The following is a 12,611-nucleotide window of genomic DNA, read 5'->3' on the forward strand; positions in this document are numbered from 1 at the left end:
TCTGATGGGAGGGCGTTCCACAGGGCGGGTGCCACTACAGAGAAGGCCCTCTGTCTGGTTCCCTGTAGCCTCACTTCTCGCAATGAGGGAACCGCCAGAAGGCCCTCGGCGCTGGATCTCAGTGTCCGGGCTGAACGATGGGGGTGGAGATGCTCCTTCAGGACCGAGGCCGTTTAGGGCTTTAAAGGTCAGCACCAACACTTTGAATCGTGCTCGGAAACGTACTGGGAGCCAGTGCAGATCTCTCAGAACCGGTGTTATGTGGTCCCAGCGGCCACTCCCAGTCACCAGTCTAGCTGCCGCATTCTGGATTAATTGCAGTTTCCGGGTCACCTTCAAAGGTAGCCCCACGTAGAGCGCGTTGCAGTAGTCCAAGCGTGAGATAACCAGAGCATGCACCACTCTGGCGAGACAGTCCACGGGGAGGTAGGGTCTTAGCCTGCGTACCAGTTGGAGCTGGTAGACAGCTGCCCTGGACACAGAGTTAACCTGCGCCTCCATGGACAGCTGTGAGTCCAAAATGACTCCCAGGCTGCGCACCTGGTCCTTCAGGGGCACAGTTACCCCATTCAGGACCAGGGAATCCTCCACACCTGCCCGCCTCCTGTCCCCCAAAAACAGTACTTCTGTCTTGTCAGGATTCAACCTCAATCTGTTAGCCGCCATCCAACCTCCAACCGCCTCCAGGCACTCACACAGGACCTTCACCGCCTTCACTGGTTCTGATTTAAAAGAGAGGTAGAGCTGGGTGTCATCTGCATACTGATGAACACCCAGTCCAAACCCCCTGATGATCTCTCCCAGCGGCTTCATATAGATGTTAAAAAGCATGGGGGAGAGGACGGAACCCTGAGGTACCCCACAAGTGAGGGCCCAAGGGTCTGACCACTCATCCCCCACCACCACTTTCTGAACACGGCCCAGGAGGAAGGAGCGAAACCACTGTATAACAGTGCCCCCAGCTCCCAGCCCCTCTAGACGGTCCAGAAGGATGTTATGGTCGATGGTGTCAAAGGCCGCTGAGAGATCCAGCAGAACTAGGAAACAGCTCTCACCTTTGTCCCTAGCCCGCCGGAGATCATCAACCAGCGCGACCAAGGCAGTTTCAGTCCCATGGTGAGGCCTGAATCCCGATTGGAAGGGATCCAAATGGTCCGTTTCTTCCAGGCGTGCTTGGAGTTGTTCAGCAACCACCCGCTCAATCACCTTGCCCAAGAATGGCAGATTTGAGACTGGGCGATAGTTGGCCAAATTGGCCGGGTCTAAAGATGTGTTTTTAAGAAGCGGTTTAATGACCGCCTCTTTCAGCGGGTCTGGGAAGGCTCCCTCACAGAGGGAAGCATTCACCACCCTGCAAAGCCCATCGCCCAGCCCTTCCCGGCTCGCTTTTATCAGCCAGGATGGGCAAGGATCAAGGAGACAGGTGGTCGGTTTCACTCGTCCAAGCAGCCTGTCCACATCCTCGGAGGTAACAGATTGGAATTGATCCCATATAACAGGACCAGACAGAACTCTAGCACTCTCCCGCCCTGGCCCTGCTCCCACTGTGGAGTCTACCTCCTTCTGAATCTGAGCGATTTTATCTGCAAAAAACTTTGCAAAAGCATTGCAGGAGATCTTGGGGTCCCTACCAGGCCCCGGTGGTACAGGTGGTTCCGATAAACTGCGAGCCACCTGAAAAAGTCTCCTGCTGCTGTTTTCTGCAGATGCAATGGAGGCGGCGAAGAAGGCCCTCTTCGCCGTCGCCATTGCCACTTGGTAGGCTCGACGTTGAGCTCTAACCCGTGTCCGGTCTGATTCAGAATGAGTTTTCCGCCACCGGCGCTCTAGCCGTCTCAACGATTGTTTCATCACCCTCAGCTCCGGGGAAAACCACGGGGCTGTCCGGGCTCCATGCAATCGGAGAGGGCGCTTCGGAGCCAGACAGTCAATAGCCCTGGTTAACTCCGCATTCCAGCGTGCCACCAGGGAATCAGCTGAAAGGCCATCAACTTGGGATAAAGCATCCCCTACCACTCTCTGGAAGCCAATTGGATCCATTAAGTGGCGGGGGCGGACCATCCGAATTGGTCCCACCTCCCTGCGGAGGGGAAGGGTTGCGGAGAAGCCCAGTTGCACCAGGAAGTGATCTGACCATGGCACTTCTTTTGTTTCGCTTTTAGTTAATGTCAGATCACCAACATCCGTAGAGGTAAACACCAAGTCTAAGGCATGTCCGTGGCTATGAGTTGGGCCAGACTTATTCAGGGACAGCCCCATGGAGGCCATGCTTTCCACGAAGTCCCGAGCGGCCCCTTGTAAGGTCGTGTCGGCATGGATGTTAAAATCCCCCAGGACAACCAAGCTAGGTGTCTCCAGGAGCATATCCGCCACGACCTGAAGCAGCTCGGGAAGGGAATCCTTGGTGCAGCGGGGAGGTCGGTACACCAGTAGGAATCCTGTACTGCCCCTATTGCCCAACTTCCAGAACATGCACTCAGAAAACTGGGTCTTCCCAATAGGACGCCTGGTGCAGACTAATGACTTCCTAAAAATCACTGCAACCCCCCCTCCCCGCCCACATGACCTGGGTTGCTGTGCGTAAGAGAAACCTGGTGGGCAGGCAGCGGCAAGGACAGGCCCATCTGCCTCATCCAACCAGGTCTCTGTCACACATGCCAGGTCAAATCCTCCATCCACAATCAGGTCGTGGATGGCAGTGGTTTTATTCATCATTGACCTGGCATTGCACAGCAACACTTTCAGGTCATGTGGGTTTCCCTTGCTGATTACTGTATCCTTCCGGTCAGGACCAGACCTGGAGGCAGGGATAGTCCTCAAACAACGACTAAACCTGCCTCCTCGGTAATGACATGGTCTGGTCTTAGCATAACTCCTCCTCCTGCCCGTGATCACTGAGATCGGGTGTCCCAATACATCTCCCCCTGTGGAACCTGCCCCACCCAATCTATTGGCTGAGGCCCACTCCCAGGCAGCCATGACCCTTCCCCTTAAAAGGCAAAATACAAACTATATAATAATTTAACAGAATAATAATAATAATAAAACAAAACAGAACAAAACAAAACAAAGCAAGGAACAATAGTGCTGACTCAGTGCTTATCCCACCCCAAGCAAAAATAAAATAATGAAATAATATAATATTATAAAAAACAACAACCACCATTTAAAATGCTGCAAATTAAAAGCGATTAAAACATTTAAAACCATTTTGTCCATTGCTGCCGGTAGCTGCTCAGGCCTCTAAACTGTAGTGGTAGTGCAGGCCCCGCCCCCTAGGCCGGATGGAGTTGGCAGGAGAGGGAGCGGTCCTCCCAACACTCACGCAAGCAGCAGCAGCAGCAGCAGCCGTGTCCCGGAAACCTCAGGCCTCTTATGCTGTGGGTGTGAGTGCAGGCCCCGCCCCCTAGGCCGGATGGAGTTGGCAGGAGAGGGAGCGGTCTTCCCAACACTCACGCAAGCAGTTAGCATCCCTAACTATTATTATTGTCCACACGTGCCACTTGCACGGGTGATGGGGAAGCTCCCATTGAAACAAATGCGAGGTACCTACCCTGCACAATGTAGCAATGTGGGAACTAACATAGATGAGAAGCACAGTGAAGAGTAAAGAACTGAGTTCCTTACTAGGCTCCCAGTATAGTTTGGGGGACCCACACTGCCAATCTGTTTAAAAACAAAACGCCTGCATGTAAAACGCCTGCATGAAGCTATGCAGCTTCATGCAATGTATAATTTGGCTTTCGGAGTCTTTAAAAGACATAGGCCTTGGGTGTTGTTTTTTCAAACTTGGATGGATGTTGAATGTTCAGGCTGAAAGTCCTCTATGTCCCTAGTCCATACTGAGAGGTGTAATTAAACTGCAAAAATTCAGAAAAGTGCACATTTTGGCTTTGTTGTGGTTCATGTATCCCTTTGAAAAGTGTAGATTAGGGAGGTTCATGTTTAAATGTGAACTCCCAAGTAAGTGTACATAGGGTCTTTCTACTCCACACAGAAAAACATACAGTGATGCTCTTGCATAGTAAGAGGCTTATGCAGAAAAATGTGCTGGTGGATTATGTCCTGCCTTAATGGAGTCCTAGAAGTCTTAAGACTGGAAGGCATGTAATCATAATCGAGCAGTTCGTACCCATGACGCAAATTTCATTAATACTCAAGTATTTCTGAAATGGCTAGAGTTAGAACTATTGAGTAATGACCATAGCAGCAACCGCTTCATATGGATGAGGTTCCACCCAGATGAATATCTTTCTTTGAGTTAAATCTGTTCCTGTAAACAGATGACTAGGAATCAGGGGCCTGCTTTGTGTTTCTTTGCATTTCTGAAATCTCTAAGGTGACCTTAAACTCACACAAAATTGAAGGGACAAGCTGTACTGGCAAAAGGGGATCTGTGTTTGTAGAACTGTGCTTCATCCAGAACTTCTAATGGTGGCTGAAAACAGCAGTTAAAAATAATAAATTGAGTCAGTTGCTTCAGCTTAAATATCAAACACACAAAATCTCAGCGTAAATCCATCAATATAAATCCTGGATGATTTTTGCAAAAAGCAAAATAAGCAGAACTCTTTGCACAAAATCATACCAAGAACTCTAACCAGAGTTGCCAGTAGTATGGGGTGAAAACTCAGTCAACTACGGCAGTGGCGTAGCCTGGGGGGTGCAGGGGGGGCCGCACCGGGCACAACGTCTGGGGGTTAGGGTTAGGGTGCGCAAATCCACGAGTTAGGGGGCACAAATTACTTGCCTTGCCCTGGGTGCTGACAACCCACGCTACGCCACTGAACTATGGGGGTGGTCAGGCAATTGAAGTTAGCTTGTATCCCATGGAGATCAGACACTTCACTTTGTGATAGCTGGTTTTGACACATGGTTTTGACTCAAGACAAGAGTGGGAAACCTATGGCTCTCCATATGTTGTTGGACTTCAACTCTCATCAGCCCCAGTCAGCATGATCAGTGGTTAGGGAGCTTGTAGTTGTAGTCCATCAGTCCACATTTAGCTCAGTTGATAGGGCATGAGACTCTAAATCTCAGGGTTGTGGGTTTGAGCCCCAAGTTGGGCAAAAGATTCATGCATTGCAAGGGATTGCATTAGATTATTCTATGATTCCGTGTTTCTATGAACCTCTGGAGCACCACAGGTTGCAAACCTCTGATTTTAAGGAAAGGCAGTAATAATAATAATAATAATAATAATAATAATAATAATAATAATAATAATTTATTTGTACCCTGCCCATCTGGCTAGGTTTCCCCAGCCACTCTGGGCGGCTTCCAACAAAGATTAAAAATACATTAAAATGTCACACATTAAAAACTCCCTAAATAGGGCTGCCTTTAGATGTCTTCTAAATGTCAGGTAGTTGTTTTTCTCTTTGACATCTGGTGGGAGGACGTTTCACAGGGCAGGTGCCACTACCGAGAAGGCCCTCTGCCTGGTTCCCTGTTACTTTCCTTCTCACAGTGAAGGAACTGCCAGAAGGCCCTTGGCGCTGGACCTCAGTGTCCTGGTAGAACGATGGGGGTGGAGACGCTCCTTCAAGTACACTGGGCCGAGGCCATTTATGATAGGTCAACAAAAGATCACAACCTTTGCATGCCTGCAGATGGTCCTAGGTTCAATGGCAAGCATCTCCAGGTAGGCCTAGGAACAATCCCTATGTGAAACTTGAATTACTGCTGCCAGTCAGTGTAGGCACTATTGTGACAGATGAATCATTGACTAAGGCAGATTCATTTGTTTCACCAAGGTGTCTTCTTCCTGTTTCTTTTCATAGGGGTCTCTGAGAGGTTGTTGAGAAGCTGGACCTAAATAAAGTTCAAGTCGACTCAGGTCAGCTTGGATTCCAAGGTGGGCAGGGACAATGTGCCCTTCCACACACCTGTACTCATTCTTCCTAAAGGGTGTCCTGAAGACCACAGGGCTCAGGGACTGAAGAGCACAACTACCGCTAGTCTTGACTATTGGCCATGCTGGCTGGGCCTGATGGGAAATGGAGTCCAATAACATCTGGACAAGGCCAGGGCCAAAAGGAAGTGATGACTTGAGGTGACCACCCCCAGGGTATCCTAGAGCACATAACCCAATGCATGAACTCTGACAGCTGCCAGTTATCACTACGAGACCCTCCGTGGATGCTAAGCAGTGACCTTTTCTGTCTGGTACATGTCCTTCAAGCACAGGGTCCTCTTCACTGAGTCCATAATGCTTAGTTTCCATGAGCAGTGATTCAGCTGTGGAACACATATGGTACCCCCCCCCCCAGATAAAGCTACTCAGTTATTCCTATCTTATACAGAAGAAAATCAATGACCTCTTTTACACATAGAACTTGTGAAAATGTTGTTTTCACAGTTCAGTTTCTAACCATCACTACAGAAACCAAAGTGTTTTAGTTACTGGCTGGTTTGCTGCACTTTGGTGAATTTCTCTGCTGGTACAGTGGGGTAGTTAAAGTTATCAAGGGTGGGGCAAGAGTTTCGGAACCCAGTTCACAGCCTAACCGACCTCAAAGGGCTGTTGTGAGGATAAAGTAGGCTAATTCATTCATCCATTCTCAGGTTTATATCCCATAATTCCTCCAAGGAGCTCAGTGTGACATACATGGTTGTCCTTCTCCCTATTTTATTCTCACATCAACCCTGTGAGGAAGGTAAGACTGAGAGACAGTGACTTGGCCCAATGTCGCACAGCAAGTTTCAAGGCCAGGTAGGCATTTGAACTCTGGTCTCTGAAGTTGGTAGTCCATCCCTCTAACCACTATGCCACATTGACTCTCTGGGTTACCATGTACAATATCTGTGGTGGCATTAGCTCTAAATGTAACTACTACCACCAATAATGATGATGGTTAATAGCCCTATTACAAATCTGACCTTAACCGCAAAATTCTTGCAATCTTGGCTTCCAATCTACAATAATAATCCTGGCCTACTTCATTTCTCTTGCCCTGCAAGCAAGAAGGAAGCAGCTGAAATCCCTTCCCCCTTGCCCTAGAAATCAATACCCACAAAAGGGCAGACATTTTGAAACTGGTTTGCATCTATGAGTTAAAGGTAAAGGGTAAAGGGACCCCTGACCATTAGGTCCAGCTGTGGCCGACTGGGGTTGCGGTGCTCATCTCGCTTTATTGGCCAAGGGAGCCGACGTACAGCTTCTGGGTCATGTGGCCAGCATGACTAAGCCGCTTCTGGCAAACCAGAGCAGCACATGGAAACACCGTTTACCTTCCCGCCAGAGCGGTACCTATTTATCTACTTGCACTTTGATGTGTTTCGAACTGCTAGTTTGGCAGGAGCAGGGACCGAGCAACGGGAGCTCAACCCGTCATGGGGATTCGAACCATGACCTTCTGATTGGCAAGTCCTAGGCTCTGTGGTTTAACCCACAGAGCCACCCGCATCCCATATCTATGTTAGGTCATGGTAAATTTCAACTTACCTTCATGTCAATGTCAATAGTTGTGGGGGTTTTTTTACCTCTTGCTGGACCTCTTCAGTTGCCCTTGGTGAACCACCACTGAACACCTGATGAAAAAGATGGACTCAGAAAATCCATTAAAACAGGGGTGTGAGTAAAATGTTCACATCTCAGCTGCATTGTGACACCAGACCTTAGGGCAATGTGACACACTGGCCTTGCAGGGAATTTTAAAAAATAAATAGTGTAACAGGAAACTTCTTTTGACTTTGAGAAGCTATTAAGCTTTTAGTGAATCACATATTGTAAAGAAGAAGCTGCTATGTGAAAAGTGCAGCTCTGGGAATTAAAATGTAAAGCAGGCCAATTCTCTAGGAAGAGACTGGTGGGGAAACCTGCCAAGTTTTACTGGCAATGAGAGGTAACAGTTGCAGAAATCCTCTTTCAAGTCTAAACCATATCTAATTCCACCGTCACTGGAGCTTCATTGACGGAACTTCCATTTTTTCTTTTCCGCCTGGGACCTTGTTAATTCTGTTCCATCCATTGGTTAGCTAGAGATCTGCATTAGAAAACCTCTTCCAGGCACAAAAGGGGTGTCGTATAAGTAAAGTTAACAGCAAACACACATCTGTTCTTCTGTTTTGCACAAACTAGTGCTGTGCCTTAGCTGGACCTCCCAGCTTCCATCTTTTTGCCTTGTTGTATTGTTTGATTTTAGGCAAGGAAGACTGTGAGGAACACGGACAGCATTTTAGTTGGAGGTCAAGCAAGAGTTGTCCATTTTTATTTTTATTTTCCAACCAGGGAGGAAAGAGGGCTGTTTAGGGCTGCAATCCAATACAAAGTTGCCTGGGAGTTGGCCCCATTGAACAGAATGAGGGAGACTTATTGCTCTGAATAAACACAAAATAGATTCTGCTTTAAATTAATCTTGGGGTGGAGGATGGAAGCTAGTTTAACATGCACGTATCTAATATGCAGAAAATTAATAAAGAGTATTTAAATAATGTGCATATTTAGTCACTCTGTCTCTTGCTGAAAATTAACTCCAGGCATAGCTTGCAGTTTGGGGATGTACCTTAGCATGATGTACCCCCATACATGTTGTGTAAACAGAAGCTGTATCACTTCCTAATAAACACTGCAATGCAGCTGCCTATCAGTTTCCAGTTCCTGTGCATGGTTTTGATGGAGGAAGGGCATCTGCAGAGAAGCAACTTTTTTCAAGTGCATATCTTTCTTGCCCGATAAGGATAACTTGTGTTTCACTACAGTCCATTGTTACATTTGTGTTGGTTTCTTTTCTGCTTCTCGTCTCAGGCTAAAGTATCCCCTGGTCTTCTTCCAAACACAGCAAAAATGTCAAGGAACATAATGACCTGGGTGGTCCATAATAAACTCCCCTTTTCAAGAGAAGCCCTGATAGCAGAGGGGCGGAAAAAATACTTTTGCTTCAGAGGACCATGCTTTGCATCTCATCTGCTGTTTCATGCTTTTACAACAAAATTCTATGTATGTCTTTTGACATGTCTCTTTATTTTATTATGTATATAATCCCCCCAAAAAAACTGCTGGTTTTAATTATATTTTGAGGGGGGGGAAATGAACTATTATTTATTTATTGAAACAGAAATACAAGATAAAAAACACAAAATACATAATAAAAGTAAAAGCAAAAACAAACCAATAATCCCTGGAATGTTTTTGCCTGGTGCCTAACCTCCCGGGGGGGGGGGGGGGAGAAAGTTCTACAAACAGGGAGCCACTGCAAAAAGGGCCCATTCTTCTCATGGAGAAGGCCTGGACTCCTCATGGAGGCACACGAAGAAGGGCCTCAGATGATGATCTCAGGGTCTGGGTAGGTTCATATGGACAGAGGTGTTCCTTGAGGAATTAGTTTTTAACATTTGGCTTTATGGGTATTTTTAAATTATTGTTTTATATAATGTCTTATACAAAACCTTTTGAAGGTTTATGATTAAGCGGTACACAATTTCTGTTAAATCAATAAACGTCTATTCAGAAGCGTACACAGAATTGCACCCTTAATTTCCTAGATTGCAATGCACCCACCAATCTGTGCATCTATTTACATCAGCTTCATCATGAATCATTGGTGGTGTCAGATAAGAGTACGTAAATCTGTAGCTTTGTCTAATGACAGATTTTGGTTTATAGTTAATTCACAACTACAGTTTAGTGCTTTAACACTGGAGAGAAACACAGTGTGTCGTTATTTCAGGTGGATGCCACTGCAAAATATTTTTTTTTGCTTTGTCCTGTTTAACATCTTTGAATAGAGGAAGTATTTTAGCTGAACTAGTGTTTGAACTAGTGTTTGAACTTCAGCATTTGTTTCCCATGTCAACCCACTCTCCACCCAGAAGTCCGCTTCAAATGTTTCAGTTGGACACATAGGATGAATTCAGTGAAGCAGCTGTGTCATAGAAGTAACATCTGGCCCATTGCTATTCTGGTTACAGCTACAGTTTCCTGGCAGCAATTTGTGTGAGCGCAGCAATTGAACGTGTACCAGCTGTAACAGGGGATGCAGCAGATCAGACAACACTTTCTCTCATGTTTCTCTTGTAAGCTGCTCTGGGAGCCCTTTTGATTATGGGTATCAGTGCCTTAAACAGACATACTTAATCACTGGCCAACCTGCATAAATGAAGCGGGAAATATCTGAACCAATCCACAGAAAGAAATAAAAGTACTCCGTGAGTAAAAAATATAGGTATTCAGATGGGCATCCGCTCAGCTTGAAAAGCTGCGAACTCTGGTCCAGCTCCTCAGGAAGACCAGCTCTACCATTGGGTATCATGACGTGGCTACCCACACAAAGCAGGGTTGGTGAGGGGTGTGGCTGAGGAGGAACTCTGTTCCAGGGAGAGTCTGAGGGCTGAATTGTTATGTACTGAAGTTCTCACCCTGGGCCAGCAGGAGGATACTGTAGATAGTTTTCACTCAGGTCCACGTATGCAAATAAGGGATTGAAAGTGACGTTCAGTGATTGGATAGTTACAGAAAATGGTTACTGTTGCTTTCTAGTGGAGCTCTACATAAGCAGGCTGGCTGAACCCTTCAGTTCAGTTCTGTTCTGGCCTGTGAATAAACAAGAGCTGTTTGAAGAATCGCTGTGTCGTCTGATATGTTCATCCACAACTTAACATGAATAAAGAGGCTTGTTGAGGCATTTGGTCTCCAGCCAGCATACCCACCAACACTTTTGCAATGAAAATAGGGACATCCTAAGGAAAAGCGGGACATTTCAGGATCAAATCAGAAACCGGGATAGCTTTTGTAAATCTGGAAGTGTTCCTGGAAAATAGGGGCACTTGGTCTGGGCCTGAGGCTCCCCTGCCATTTCTAGTTTGAGAACTCTACTTTCTTGCAGAACCTGAAGTGCTTTGACCAAAAGGTCACCTTTTATATGCTGCAAAACACATTGTGTTCTTTCTTGCTGTTGGTTTACTGCTTGTGGCCTCACTTTTCCACCTGCCTCTCACATGCAAGTGCCTATTTGCGGCTCGAACATCATCTGCTCCAGTTGTGTCCACAAGGATTCCCATCGCATCCATTTCTATTTACTCTGCTTTCCTTTTGCCTGCTGTACAAGGCTGCAATTGATTGATAATAATTAAGCTGTCAGGCACCTCCATGAGGGCCAGCCCAGAACGAAGGAGTGACAAATGGGGCTGTTTCCGTAGCCTGCCATTTTTCTTGGAGTTAATGGTGTGGCACAAGTGCTGTGCTCAACAGCCCCTAAATGAACTGATGGGCACAGCTGTTCCCAGTGACAGTTTTGTGACTTGAGGAGAAATTAAGGTTGTGAGGGAAGTTTAACAGCACCTATTTATGGCAATCCATTGCTAACTCTAGCATGCAACATAAAGCCGTGTGCTCAGGATTGATGCTTTTCTATATATATTCAAACAAATATTAAAACAAGAATCACACTGCCCATTTCATTTGCAAACAAGGTGAGATAAAACAGGATTCTCTGTGTTGCCAGTCTAGGAACAAACACACATAGACAGGCATCTACCTGCCCCAGCTTGGAAAAAAGAAAGAAAGATTATATTTGATTTCCTGTTACTGAGTCCAATACTTTATGTATTATATCCTGTTTTATTTTCACAGTCATTGACTTTATTAGGCTTTTCTCTTATGCACTTGTTGAACCAGACATTCTCATAAGAATTATACTGGGTATATTGTAAAATCTTTTATATTTTTACTTCCTTTTCCAGTAGCAAGTATTAGTGCTTGTGTGTTTGGGTCCTGGTTGCAAAATCCCATAATATGTATAAAGGGTCAATATAAATGCATTTAGATGTGTGGATCACCTGTTGCAAGGGTTTAAATGAGCTGATACGGCTTAGCAATTTGTGTGAGTGCAAGTGTATGCTTGTGCATGTGTGGATGGTGAAGCAAGGTCCAAGCAACCCAGTCTTACCATCATCCAGTGGTTGGCACAGCCTGTCCACAGTAGTGCCCTTGTAGAATTTAGCAGGGAGTAGGATGGAGACAAAACTGGAATTAACTGGCTCCATCTGTCATCGTCTCTGCCTCTCTAGATCTCCCGGACTTCCAGCCACCACTTTGTGTGTCTTCACACATGCACATGCATACTTCAAAAATAGAGGAAATGTACAGAATTTCAGAGTGTAGCAACTTTGGCAAAAAAATTAAAAAAGCTCAACTATGGCATCCCTACATTCTTTCTGCTTGCAATATTTGCCCCCCTGGATTGATTTTCTGTTTGGATTTTCATGGATCCTATACCCTAGACACCAGATTGATCTCTAGTAACATGCATCTAAGACCATAGGAGCTTGTTTCATGGAAATTTGACACTGGATTGGTAGTTGTGTTCTCTTAAACTAAAAGGCCCTGCAGTTAGGATAGCTCGTATAATGTGATAAGCTTTAACCAGAGGAATTTAGGTGGGACAATGTAGGATTCAGCAATGGTGGAGCTATCATTAATTTTAATATTGCATATTCTGAGTAGTGTTAAGTTTAAAAGTTAAGTTGCATATTCATATTCTACTGTGTTTCCTATGTAATCATTATTTGTATATATCTAGCTCCTCGAAATAATAATAGTTCTGCAATAGATTTCCCCTAGAGGTGAAATTTATTTATGTAGGGGGTGATGAATTTATCCCACCTGTTTT

Source organism: Podarcis cretensis, assembly GCF_951804945.1.
Source record: "Podarcis cretensis genome assembly, chromosome: 5".
In the NCBI taxonomy this organism is placed as follows: domain Eukaryota; kingdom Metazoa; phylum Chordata; class Lepidosauria; order Squamata; family Lacertidae; genus Podarcis; species Podarcis cretensis.